Below are 13844 nucleotides of genomic sequence, written 5' to 3' on the forward strand. Positions count from 1 at the left end.
GTGCTGCAGATGGCTCTGGCTGTGAGGCTGACCAGGGCACAGATGGTTGAGTCTCCTGCAAGGCTGAGCAGACCCTTGGCCCCGCCCTATCCCCAGTGTTGGGCTTCCCAGGTGGCCCTAGTAAAGAAGAAACCGGCCAATGAAGGTAGATGTAAGAGACAAGGGTTTGATCCCTGGGTGGGGAGAATCCCTGGAGGAGGAAATGGCAGCCCACTCCAGTGTTCTTGCTTGGAGAATCCCATGGACACAGGGGTCTGGTGGGCTACATCCATGGGGTTGTGAAGAGTTGGACACAACTGAAGCGACTTAGCACGGGTGCAGACATCTCCAGTGTAGTCATGCGAGTCTGGAGTAAGGGCATACGTTTACATTTATAACAGTAATTCATAAATGGCTTTTGAGAAGTGGTTCTCAAAGCATGGTTACAGGAAACAGGTTAGAAATGCAAAGTCTTGGTCTCACCTCAGATTACACAGAATGGAAACTTTGAAGAGACAAGAGTTGCTGGGCCAGCAATCTGCATTTCAACCAGTCCTCCCTGCAATTCTGATGAAGCCAAAGTTTAAGAACTTGGCTTCAGAGTTTACAAAGCAGAGTAAGTTCCTAGACGCTCTCATTTAAACGGACAGTTGATTATTCGGCCCATTCTACAGGTAAGAGTAATGAGTCCCCCTTGCCAGACTATCACCCACCAGGCAAGTGGAAAAGATGGGCCTGAGACCCATAGTCTTCGGTCCTGTGTGTGTGCTTTTTTTTTTTTTCCTTTCCTTTCTTGGGTATAGACTGCTGACCAAGGTGAGGAGGCAGAGGGGCTCAGAGCCGAGGGACTGGGGGTGGGAGTGGGGGAGCCAGCTGCCCTCCTTCCCAGGGGAGGGGGCGGGCCGTGTTTATTATTCTTTCGGAGGTGCTCCAGCCCAAATTCACATAAATACAGCCCAGCCTGGCGTGTTGCGGGATCGGTTTATTAATACTCGCGGGGCGCTGCCGAGCCGGGTCGCAATAACAAAGGCGGCCTAGCCGCCGCGCACCGCGCCGGAGGCACCATTATGTAATTGCTCGCAGGAGGAGCGCAGGGCTGGGCGTGCCCGAGGCTCTGGGCACCCGCGGCCGCCGCCGGTACTTGGGGGGCGGGGGACTCGGTCGACTGGGAGGCTCCGCTCAGGGGCGCGGGGACCCCGGGCGGGCGGCGAGCGGGTGGAGGGAGCAACTGCCAAGGAGTCCTCACCCCACGCGCTCCTCCTCCCACCCCCGAGCCACGAGGCGGGTTAGCCCACCCACGAGGCGGGTTAACCCCTGCGTGGCTGGGTGCAGCCTGCCGCTCCTGGGGTGGGGCCCCCCAGAAGCAGATCCCCAGTCTCCCTGCCCCCCGCCCCACCCCGGCAGGCTGAACCAGGGTCTCCGGTCCCCCGACTCACCGCCGCTGCCGCTGTCTTTGTCCAGTCCTCACTGGAGTCAGATAGAGAGAGAAAAGATGACACGCTGGGCAACCGGTGGGTGCAAAACCCGTGCCTTACCTATCAACCGTCTGTGACATGGCCCGTTTTACAGATGGGAATCTGAGTCCCAGAGAGGGCCGGCTTCGCGCCCCAGAAATTCCAGCCCGCCAATCTGTCAACTCCCAAACCCACGGTTTTCCCCTGGTACCCTGCAAGAGGTCTTTATAACCACCGTGGATCAGTTGTTACCTCTGTTTCCTCATTTAGGGTCCGAGCACCAGGATGCTGGAGACAGTGTGGATCTCCCCGTTAGGGTCTGAGGAAGGGGTTTGGCTTGGGAAGTGCTGGTGTTCACTGAGCAGATGGTGCCAAGGCCGCGCTGTTGCCTGGTTGGGTGTGTGGGGATCAGCACACCTGCCCGGCCCCCACACTCCCCACCAGCCCAGATCCTGAGAAGTCACCCTGCCAGACCCCCAAACACTCCAGTGCTTCAGCCCTCCAGCCCTCCTGGCTGGGCCTTCCTCCAGGAGTACCCTTCTTCCACCCAACTGGCAGTCTCATTCCTGAGGGTTCCTTCCCAGCACCTCCCCCCTGCTCCCTCCATCACACATGTACCAGGAAGCCTTCCAGGCTACCTCTTCCAGCCCTGGCAGCACCTGGTAACTGCACCTGCCTGCCAGCCTCCTCTGTCCATGGGATTTTCCAGGTGAGAATACTGCACTGGGCTGTCAAGCCCTCCTCCAGGGGATCTTCCTGACCCAGGAATCGAACAGCGTCTCCTGCATTGGCAGGTGGGTTCTTTACCATTAGCGCCACCTGGGAAGCGCACACAGATAAGTAAACTCCCCCAAATCACCAGCTGGTAAGGGACACAGCCTGGCTTCGAACCTTAGTCTCCCTTTTACAGGATTATTTTGGCAATTAGATGAGAAATACTGAAGGCCCAGCATACAGCAGGTGCTCAATAATATGTGTGCCCCTCCACTCTAGCTCCCAAGATTTGCCCACTCCCCCAACCCCGGGGGCATTCTGGGAGCCCCTCTGTTGGGGTGTGGCTGAAGGAAGCGGCTGCAGGAAGACTTTGGCAGAAGGAAGTGTTCTGGTTTCTGAGTAAGAATAAATTATTGTTTTATATCCTTGTATTAAGAGAAGGGCACAGTGTGCATTTGCCAATCTAAGCGTGTTGAGCTGCTGCGCCTTGTGTTTTGCCAATTGCTAAAATATATTTTCAGCCCAAGGCAGTAAACAGTAGCCCACTCTGCCTGGCTGCTGCTGCACTCTAGAGGTGGGGAAGGACACTGGCCCCAGGTAGGGCTATGGGAGAGGAGGCATCAGTGGGGTCCTGGGGCAGGGAGAGAGTTCCTGGGGGTCCCCTCCGGCCATGAGGATTTGAAGAGCAGGACTTTTCATTTCTGAGCCTCAGTCTACACAGCTGAAAATGGGCCTATTGTGAGGGCCCTGTCCCTGCCAAGGTGAGAAAAGGGGGGCTGGGAAAGTGCTCTGTGCTCATGAGCCACCTTATTGTGGCTGGTGGTGTTAATTACTCAGAGAGTGCCTGTCTCTATGTTGCCTCACTGCAGCTACCAGCGCCTACCCGTCTCCCCAGCTGTAACCCAAGTCACTGTCATCTCTCTCCTCAGTTGCTGTCTGTCCTCCTCCAGCGCGTGGCTTTGCCTTCTCCAACTTGCCATCCACTCAGCAGTCCAGGAGAGCTTTGAAAAAGTTGATTGGAGAAGATGAGACATGGCCCCCCCTGCTGCTTCAGGTAAAATCCAGACTCATCACTGTAGCATCTTGGCCCTCCGTCTTCTGCCCTCCTCCTCTCATTCCCTTGCACCAGCCACACGGTGTTCACCATCCTAGTTCTGTCTTTCTTTTTGGCGACACAGTGCAGCTTGCAAGATCTTAGCTCCCTGACCGGGGATTGAACTCGGGCCCTCAGCAGTGAAAGTGCCAAAGTCCTAGCCACTGGACCACCAGGAAATTCCCCAACCACCTTCCCAGTTCTTGTATCCACTGAACTTATTTCTACTTTGGGCCCTTGGTACCTGCTGTTCCCTCTACCTGGAATGCTGTTCCCATAAGGCCTTCCCATGGCAGCCTCTCTCTCTCTCTTTCAACCCTGGTGTCAACTGAAAGGTCATCTCAGAGAGCCTACTCAGTCACCATACCACAGTTGACCCCTATCACCCATCTGGTTCATCTGTTCTCTACCCTTACAGCAGGTGTCACCATCTAAGATTACCTTTCCATTTTTAAATGTATCTGTTTCTTTTATCTGCCTCCAATAAATATACCCTCCTTGCCAATAGAAACTTGATTTGTTTAACTCACCACTGTATTCCTAGCACCTTATTCTGTACATATTACATAAGAGAGAGAGAGAGGGGTGGGGAGATTGATAGAGGGATTGAGAATAATTACTAATAAATAACAGTGTAGAGCAGAAGCGCCAGATATTAATGCTATCCTATTGCGCCGGGAATGTTGCGTTGCACAGCCTATATGCAGCAGTACCCAACAGCCCGAGGGTAAAGGCTGTCATAGACCTGTCACTTCATTTTGCGAGATTGTTAGATGAACCTCTAACGTTTGAGCTAAAAAGAATATGAGAATATACGTACATGAAACAAGTGATTTTTGCCACAGAGAAGCTTGTGATCTGATGGGGGAGACAGACATCCGAGCAGATGCTACCCCCGGTTGCCCTCTTCCGGGTCCTGCTGTCTGGATCCATCCTGTGTGTGTTCCTCCGCGGGAATGCTCTTCCGCCACCACGCCCAGTCTTCACTTAGCAGCCCTTGTTCATGCTTCTCTTAGCTCAGCTCATTTCCTCTTGGAATTCTTTCCTGGCCACTCACCTGCATCTCCCATACTCTAGTCCCAGGTTGGGCTCCCAAAGACCCTCCCCAAACCAGGGTTGGGGCTGCCGGAAAGGCTCGTGAGTTAGGGCTCTTGGGAAAGGCTTCCCAGAAGCCTTCCCAGTGACATTTAACTGAGCCGGGAAGGAAGAATGGGAGCTATGGAAAGTGGTGGAGTGATGGAGAGCCAACCCAGGAAAGGGCTGGAGACCTCTCCTGGCCCCACGCTCTCATTTTACAGGTGGGCAAACTGAGGCCCAGGAAGGCTATGGGGATTGCTCAAAACGGCTTACCCATTAGTGGCAGAGCCCAGGTTAGAATGCAGGTGACCCCAGCAATTTTCTCAAGACACCCTGGTGGACTTGAGAGTTAGGTTCGGAGTGTCCAGGGCCGGCTGAGGGCTACTTCTGGGCAGAGCTGTGTCCAGTTGACTGGCGTATCTGTGTGCCTAGCCCAGGGTCGGCACGTAGTGGGTATCTGAGGAGTGTAGGGAGTATGTGTCGGGGGCGGGGGGATGTCTGTGAGAGCAAGGGTGGTCTTGGTCTTGGCAGCCCCGCTCCAACACACATCCAGCTCCCTGGCCCAGAGCATAACCCTTGGAGTCCAAAGAGCCTGACCTCCAGTGGGTGCAGCGAGCTTTTGAACGACTCCCCCCAACCTGCCCCTCCCCTTCCCCTCCCGCTCCCCCCACCAGGGACCAGGGCAGCCCTCAGCCACCCTGACCTCTCTGCTCAGTCCAGCTTTCTCTTTCTTTTCCTTCTGCCTTGCTTCACACTCAGTCCCTCCCCCGCCCTGGAGAATGCAAACTGAAAAGAAAAAAAAAGAAATCCCATTCGGCAGCGGTGGCGTCAACAGTGAAAAATACCCAATTTGAGGAGTAATCGCTCCTGTAATGATTGCCAGAGCCCTGAGTCACTACAGCACATCAGGGGGAGGCGCTGGGTCTCCCGGGCTCCCTCAGTCGTGCCACTTGGGCTGTTTAATACCCCGACCTCTGTGTCTGCGTCTGTGGAGCGGAGGGAATACCGGCCCAGAGGAAGGAACGAGGGGTTGCTCCATCTCATGACTCTCCCTGAGGCTGAAGGTCAGAGGTCAAGGTGGCGCACACAGCCGGTATGGAACTGGTCAGGGGACGTGATCCCCTTACTCGGGGCCAGCGGGAGGAATGCGGTGCTGGGGTCGTGGCTGCCGGAAAGGCTTGTGAGTTAGGACTCTGGAAAGGCTACCTAGAAACGGTGACATTTAACTGAGCAGGGAAGGGCGAATGGGAGCTATGGAAAGTGGTGCAGTGATGGAGAGCCAGCCCTGGAAGGGCTGGACACCTCTTTGGCCCCACTCTCTCATTTTACAGGTGGGCAAACTGAGGCCCAGGAAGGCTGTGGGAATTGCTCAAAACGGCTTACCCATTAGTGGCGGAGCCCAGGTGAGAATGCAGGTGCCTGACTCCTTCTGCAGTGCTCTTTCTTCTGATGTCACTCTAGCTCACAGCAATAACAAGGACAGTGTGTTGAACGCTGAATGTGAGTCAGGCTCTGTGCTCAATGCCGTGTGTGTGTGTGTGTGTGTGTGTGTGTGTGTGTGTGTGTGTACTATCTCCTTCCACCTTTGGATAACAGTGTAAGGTAGGATTAGATTATAGTTCCTATTCTAGGTTAGTAACGTTCAGAGAGCCTATTCAAGGGCACACAGCATGGCTTTCTTAGCCCCCCAAAGTCCCTCTCAGTTTCTCCATTCTCCAACCAGCTAACACCAGTGGTCCCGAAAGAGGGCAGTGTCAGGGGCTCCCATCCCTGGGAGGGCTGCCCTCTCTCTCCTCTCTGAAGATGATTAAGGAGGAACTCCTTCCCCAAAGGGGTGAGGAGGGAGCCTGGACCTTCCCTCAGGGCCCCGCAGGAAGAGAAGGCTGATGAAGGAAGATGAGAGGCAGATATTTCAAGAACCCACCAATGAGAGCCTGCCTTGCCAGGGCCCATCTGAGATCAATGTTGAGTGGATTCCAGCTTTGTGGGGAGGAAATTGGGTGGAACTGGAGGAGGGAGGGGGAGGACGAGGCTCAGTGAAGAGAGGGTGGCTCTCAGTGGCAAGCTGGCCCCTCACTCAGACCCCTAGGTTGGAAAGGGCCCCTGGGACAATGAGTTATCTCTTAGAAGTGGGGATATTGCTCTGGGCACCATAGAAGGAGGGCCATAAAATGAGGGGAGGTGTTTTTAGAGGATTTAATAATATTTTTTTAAATGCAAGGTACTATTGTCATCATGGGATTTCCTTACAATTACTTTAGAGTTTCATGTTTTATTTAGAGTTTCCCTGGGGATAGAGGGAGATGCCATCATCTTTTCAGGACTTGCTTTAAGTGTATTAAGTGTGGGGAGGGGAGAAGTGGCAGGAGGGTCTCAGGGCCATCCCTGCTGGGGAGATGGCAGGGGACTGTGGTCCAAGAGCCACTAACTAAGAAGCCAGCAGTGTCGGTACCAGGCCAGCCTCTGGCAGGACCTTCCTGTGTGAGGTTTACTTTGTGAAATCACCTGTCTTTGGGGGCCGCGGTTTCTTTCCCTGTGAATTGGGAATGGTGACTTGCCTGTGTCACAAAACTTTAACTGCCATTCAGGCTAAAAATAAACAGAGAGGGCAGCAAGGAGGCCTGTGAGGCCTGCAGGGAATCACCTGGAAGGTTTACCAAGAGTGCAGATTCCGGACTCCCTGGTGGCCCAGTGGTTAAGAATTCGATGCAGGGGACACAGGTTCGATCCCTGGTCCAGGAAGCTCCCGCATGCTTCAGGGCAGCTAAACCTGTGCACCACAACCAGTGAGGCTCTCACGCCCTAGAGCCTGTCCTCTGCAACTAACGGAGGCACAGCAGCCCCCACGCGCCTCAGCTAGAGAAAGGCCACGCACAGCAATGAAGACCCAGCACGGCCGACCCCCCGATGAAAAGAATGCAGATTCACAGGGCCCTCCCTGGACCTTCCGGGTCAGAATCCAGCCACCCCTCCCCACCCCAAGTCACCCTGAGGCCCAGCCAGACTGAGGACCACAGCCTTGAGGCGGTGAGCGCTCACTAGGAGCCAGAGATTCAAGTTCCTGTAATTCTGAGGAACTGTGTGGCCTCAGCGGGTGGCTGGCGTCTGTTATGCAAGCCTAGGGGACTGGCCCGGGGCTGGGCATGTCTGAAGGGTGTTCACACCCTCATGGTGCCTCTCTGGGTGCTCAGAGGTGGGGCTGCCTGGGCAGTGGGAGGTGAAAAGGGCGTGAGTCTGGCACAGAGGCCCAGTGAGTTTGGGGCCCAGGACCTGGCGGGCCCTGACCACTTCTAAAAGAGGGGGCAGACCCCACCAATCCCCAGCTTCCAGCTGGGCCTCAAGGCTTCCCCAGCCTCCAGAGAGGGGTGGCAGCCGACCATCTGCTCAGGCCTGGGCCGGGGCGGGGGAGGCAGGGAGCGCTGAATGGCCTTTCTGCTGGGACCCAGCCTGAAGAACAGATGGCCAGGGGGCCGCTGGCAGGGGAGGGGGCGGGCAGAGGCCCGGCCTGCCCCCCTCGCTCCTGCCAAGTCACAAAGTCCTCTCTTCCAGGGAGAGGAGGCTCCCACAGGCCATTCATGGCGACCACAACCAGGAAGATGTGGGTTCAAAGAGATGAGCGGGGGCCACCGCAAGCTGCTGCTGGGAGGGGCCTGAGAAGTCCTGTGACGTGGGCAGCTTCAGCTGGAGCCAGGACGGAGCGGGAGGGGAGGGGAGGGGCTGTCAGAGCCACCTCTGGCCCAGGAAGCTTAGGGCTCACTTCGTCTCAGTGAGATCCAACCAGTCCATCTTAAAGGAAATCCGCCTGCGTGCTCACTGGAAGGACTGATGCTGAAGCTGAAGCTCCAACACTTTGGCTACCTGATACAACCAGCCAACTCATTGGAAAAGACCCCGATGCTGGGAAAGATTGAGGGCAGGAGAAGGGGGCAACAGAGGATGAGATGGTTGGATGGCATTACCGATCGAATGGACATGAATTTGGGCAAACTCCAGGAGATGGTGAAGGACGGGGACGCCTGATGTGCTGCAGTCCACAGGGTCTCAAAGAGTCCAACAGGACTTGGCAACTGAACAAGTCTAAACCTGTCCCAACCGGTTTTGCCAGTTGGGAAACTGAGGCCTGGAAAGGGGCAGAGACCCCACCCCACCTCCCCCAGCAAGTCAGCGGCAGAGCTGGGAGTGGAACCCAGGGTCAGGATTCGAGGCTCTTCCTGTTACACCTCCCTCTTCCCTTCCGACGGCCTCCTCATCCCCCACCCTCTGCCCTCCTCCCTACCCTGTGATCAGGCCCTGGCTGCCTCCCCAGACCTGGCCCTGACCTGCCCATCTGTGTGTTTGCTCAAACTTTTCCTCCTGCAGGTCTTTCCAGACGCAAATCCAGCTTCCACTTTTGAGGAACGTTCCTTGAAGCCTAGATATCTGACATGGAGGCCTGTGCTGTTAGCTTTGGGTGATAAAGGCCATTTCCCTTCGTGGTAAAGGAGTAACTGATACCCAAAGAGGGAACAATGTTTACAAACGGTTCCCACCACGTTCTATCTTGTGGGCTTCAAGTTTTCTTTAAAATATATGCGAGCTTCACTATCCCAGATGCTCACAAGGAATCTGGTGAAACAAGGTCCTTTTGGGTCTCTTTCTTGAAAAGAGAAATTTTCTGTTTTCTCTCCAAAGTTTCCTAGAGGGTCAAATTTCCTTCTTTTTCAGAGGCAAGCACTGAGCAGGAGAAGCAGATGAGGCTGGTGACTGTCCCTCCCCTGTGTGCCGAGGAAAAGCAGGCCCCAGGGCAATGCAACTCACAGCGCTGGCTCAGAAAGAGGAGTTGGAGGTGGGGAGGGGAAGGGCCGTCACCTTGAGCCTGTGGAGAAGCCCAGGTGTGGTCTTGGCTCCACTGTTGACAACCTGCGTGAGCCTAGACCCCCCCCTCTGCACCTCATCTCTGCCTCCCTGACCAGGCTGTAGGGATATCCCACGAGGGTCCCAGGAGGGTTACGTGAGCACAGACACCAGTCCCCAGGGAGGGCGATGTCAGGCCTCAAACCCTGTCCCTTGTAGGGCCCCACCCAGGCGATGACACCACTGTCCTCCATGACCACACACTTCCCGAGTGCCGCAGTCCTTTGCGCCAAGGAAACACCAACTATCTCTTCACCTGGAAGTGCTCCCTGTCCCAACATTGCTGTGTGTCTTTAGCTATAACCCTGCCCCTCCTCTGATACTCTGGTTTCTCCACCCTCGAAGGAGGGCAGCTGACATCTCGCTCTTCAAAGCCTCTGCCGGCCCTGGAGAGCCGCTCCAAGCTTTCTCTGAGCCCCGTGGACAGGTCCGGGGACATCTGGCCTCCCTGATATAAGCAAGACTGGAGAGGCCTGAGGCCAGAGATGGGGAGCTGGTTCCCATATTGTGGAGCTTCTGGCGGTGGCCAAGAGACGAGCCTGATCCAGATAACCTTTGTAGATCCACCCAGACCAGATTCATTCATTTCATTATTCATTCACTTAGTGAGCCCCTACAGTGTGACAGGGACCGTGGTGGGCTCCAAGCACACAGCAGTGAAAAAGGCAAACCCGGGGGCTCCCCCGTGGTCCCCTAAGTTTATCCTCTGGTAGAAGAGACAGCAAAGTCTGCAAACGGATTTGCATAGTGACAAAATGTGATGGATGCTCTGGAGGTTGTGAAGGAGCGTGGAGACAGAGGATACTTGCAGAGGGGAGGGATGGGTAATAATCTCTAGGTGAGAGGCTGACCCTGGCCTCTTAAAGGTGTGATCTTAGAACTGAGACCTGAGGGTGAGAGGGAGCCAGCCACCTGTTCTCTTCCGCAGAGGTAGGTGACGGGGTGAAGGGACTCCAGGAGGCCCTCACGATGGAGGCAAAGTGAGACAGAATCCGGAAGCAGGGCCGTGGGTGAGGTGGGAAAAGCAGCCAGATACAGTTAAGTTTTACTTTCTCCCCAAGACCCCTGGGAAGCCGTGAGAAGCAAGGAAGGGGCAGTGACTTGACCAAACCCACATTTCCCGCATATTCCTGAGCTCCCACCGGCTCCTATTTGTGACAGGAATCTGACACAGAGGTCTCCAAAGTGGGGTGCAAACACCCCAGGGAGATGTGCAAGGAAGTTCACTGAGGAGAAAGGGATATTCAAAACTGATATTTCTATTTCCATTTAATCCAAAAAGGGGCGGGAGGAGAATTTCGTTTTACCAGTATTTATGGATTCATGGTGATGTCCATATTTGGTCTCTATGTCAAATGTTACTGCAGAAAAGATTGGGCTGGCAGCCCGGCCTTTTTCTTTGCTGTCTGCATTTTGAAGAATTTTCTCTTCATTGGAGACCGGTTCAGCAAATCGCTAGATTAGAATACTCCGACTGATTTTTCACCAAGTGGAAGGAGAACTTGAAAGCGTAAAGGAAGAACAAAAAATGTAAGAAACTTTGAATATAATGCAAGCGCTCGAATCCAGAATGAGGCCTGGTGTGGGCCCTTTGCCTCCCAGCATCCACTCTGGCAGCCACGGAGGAGCAAGCATCGTGATGATCCAGCTGGGTCTAATATGAGAGTGGTCCCCAAAGTCCAGATATGAGTGGGGAGACAATTTGCAGTAAGAGTTTATATCCAGCACTATGACTGCGCCTGTGGGCTTTGTTGTGTCTGACCCCATGGACTGCAGCCCGCCAGGCTCCTCTGTCCATGGGGTTTTCCAGGCAAGAATACTGGAGTGGGTTACCATTTCCTTCTCCAGGGGATCTTCCCCACCCAGGGATCAAACCTGCGTCTCCTCATCTCCTGCATTGCAGGATGGGTCTTTACCCACTGAGCCATGGATTCCAACTTTAAATGTCAATTTTTGGTTTGTAATCTTAGCAAATGATGGTGTAAAACCAGTCACACTTATTAAAACATTAAAAATATTATTGTAATCTGATTTAATTGAATTGCACTTTCAATTTATATTTTTGTGCCTGTTCAATAACATTCAGCCTACATGAGTATAGTAATACATGATTATTACTTATACATGAAGAGAGATATTCAGTAGGTGTGATCAAAACTTTTTGCTGTGTCAGGGGCATGAGCAAGCTTGATGGACACCCCTGGACTGTGATGTGAGGATTTCATCTGGAAGGGAATTTTTTTTTAACTCCCTAAATGAAACAGAAGTTCATTCCCTTAAAGGGTAAACGGCAGATCCTGGCAAGTCTTTCTGCTTATTTATTCACTGGCCAGTAATAGAAGTGAACACATATCCTGGCTGAAGGGGAGGGTGCTTCTGATGGTTGTACATGGGGCTGGAGCCCTGGAGACTGGGAGCTTGCCCCTGTGAGGTTTGCCTGCTGGCTACGTCTATACCAAGACCCACTACTCTGGCCTGACCTTATCAGCCACGCCAGGGCTGACTGTCTGTATAGCATCCTGGAAAGGTGCTGGTGATGCTGCGCTGTGAGTACAGAGGGTCTGCTGTGTGTCAGGCCCCAGGCCCTTCATTCCACATCCCTGCCTCCCACCCTTGGAGCCCAGCATCAGTCCAGTAGCCCCTCTGGGAAATTTGCCTCCCTGCCTTTCTCATGCCTTCGGGGCTTAAGCTCCTCCGCAGGTACAGCACTGCTGCCATCTCCCCCGCCCCTCATTACACACCCAGAGTCCAGCAGACATGGGGAAAGATGAGTCCAGCTGCCTGCAGCTGGGCTAAGCCAGGCTTCCAGCCCCAAGTGCTCCAGGTCCTCTGGCTGGAGGGTCAGGGCACCAGGCTCCTTCCCATCAGGTCCCTCCAAGCTCTCCTTTTCCCAAAAAGGTCTTCACAAACTCCAGCAGTCCTTGGATGCCCCCAGTTGCCCTAAATTGGGCTATCAGGCCGCCTGCCTCCCACCTCCCCACCCCACCCCGATTCCTGTCTGTCACTCTTGCCACCGTGATCCAGCCAGAAAGCTCCCCAGAGCAAGCTCGCATTCCTGTTCCCACGCATCATTCTCCATGTTGTTGGCATCAGTGCACATTTATTAATAAAATGAGCAAAAGAACCAATGCTTCGGCAGCTCCTGAAGTTTGCCCAAGGCTCTCCAAATGCCCAGTGGCAGCAGAGGGCAGAGACGGGGTCCTGGAAAGGAAGTCTTTGTGGAGCCAAAGGGGGCCAGGTCCCTGATCCTTGGTGAGACCTTCCAGAGTGCACAAGAGCTGATGAAATAGCTTGGGTGGCTTTGGGAAAGGAAGCCATGATGGGGGCAGGGTGGCCTGCAAAAGGCTGCTTAGAAGATCTTGCTCCAAACAGCCCCTTGCAGCCCTCCTCCTCAGAGAGAGAGGGCCAGGCTAGAACCACACCTCCACCCCCCACCCCTCCCAAGCCCCAAGGAGCCTTGGAGAGTGGGTTAGAATCCACCCACCAGTGGAAGTGCTCTTTGTGAAAATGATGCCAACAGTCAAATCCTACCCTTGTGGGGTCTTTGCCAGATCATCTAGCCCAGCTTCTCACTTTCAGACCACCTGGGATGCTGCACGCAACTGCAAACACATCTTGTGTCCTCGGGCCCATCCTGGACTCCCCGGGGAGCTTTGTTTATCACACGTCTGCCATGTGCTGGTCCGCAGTCCAGTCAACACTCAGGAGCCACAAATTGAACCTCTCAATTTTCATTTCCCTCTCCCCAACAAAACAAAACACACCAAATTTAAAAAACTGGGGTAAGGTGAGAAAGAAGACAATTGTTATAATCTTTCAAGATCATTATGAAGATTAAATTGAGGAATGTACTTAAAAACACCAAAATCTAATCACTAAGACCATATGTATAACTCATTTAACCCTCATCACAACCCTAGGAGGCAGACATCATATTAAGCCCATTTCACGGATGAGGAGGGCTCTCCTGGTGGCTCAGCAGTAAAAAATCTGCCTGCCAATCCAGGAGACGTGAGTTCGATCGCTGCATTGGAAGGTCCTCTGGCGAAGAAAATGACAACGCCCTTCAGTATTCTTGCCTGGAAAATGCCACGGACAGAGGAACCTGGCAGGCTGCAGTCCATGGGGGCGCAGAGAGTAGGACACGACTGAGCAACTAAACAGCAGCGGCAGCAGCAGATGAAACCGAAGCTCAGAGAGGTTAAGAGATCTGCCCGAGGCTGCACAGAGAGCTGTGGCTGGGATTCAGGTAAACTGTGTGGTACAGTGCCTGAAACTTAGTAAACTGGTAGTTTATTTAAAAGGAAAAGAAAAAGGGAACTCAGATCTGTGGCTCAGTCTTGGGGAGAGGACATTGTCCTTGCCTTACACCCAAAATTTTCTGCCCTACCCTTGGTCAACCCACCCCCAACCAAAAAGCTCTCTGGGCAGAAGCACCCCAACCACCCACATTCGCAGCCAGAGCTGGCGCCTCTGCCCCAGTCCCAGGCCCCGAGGGGACTCTTGGAAGCTGAATCCAGCATGATCCCTCTGGTACCCGTGCACCCACTCAGGCCATTTCACCCTGACGTCCGCACAGGCTTTCTCACCAGGTCGGGGTGGGAACATGCGTTCAGCCTCCTGAGCTCAGGCCT

The sequence above is a fragment of the Budorcas taxicolor genome, chromosome 15 (assembly GCF_023091745.1).
Source record: "Budorcas taxicolor isolate Tak-1 chromosome 15, Takin1.1, whole genome shotgun sequence".
Classification (NCBI taxonomy): domain Eukaryota; kingdom Metazoa; phylum Chordata; class Mammalia; order Artiodactyla; family Bovidae; genus Budorcas; species Budorcas taxicolor.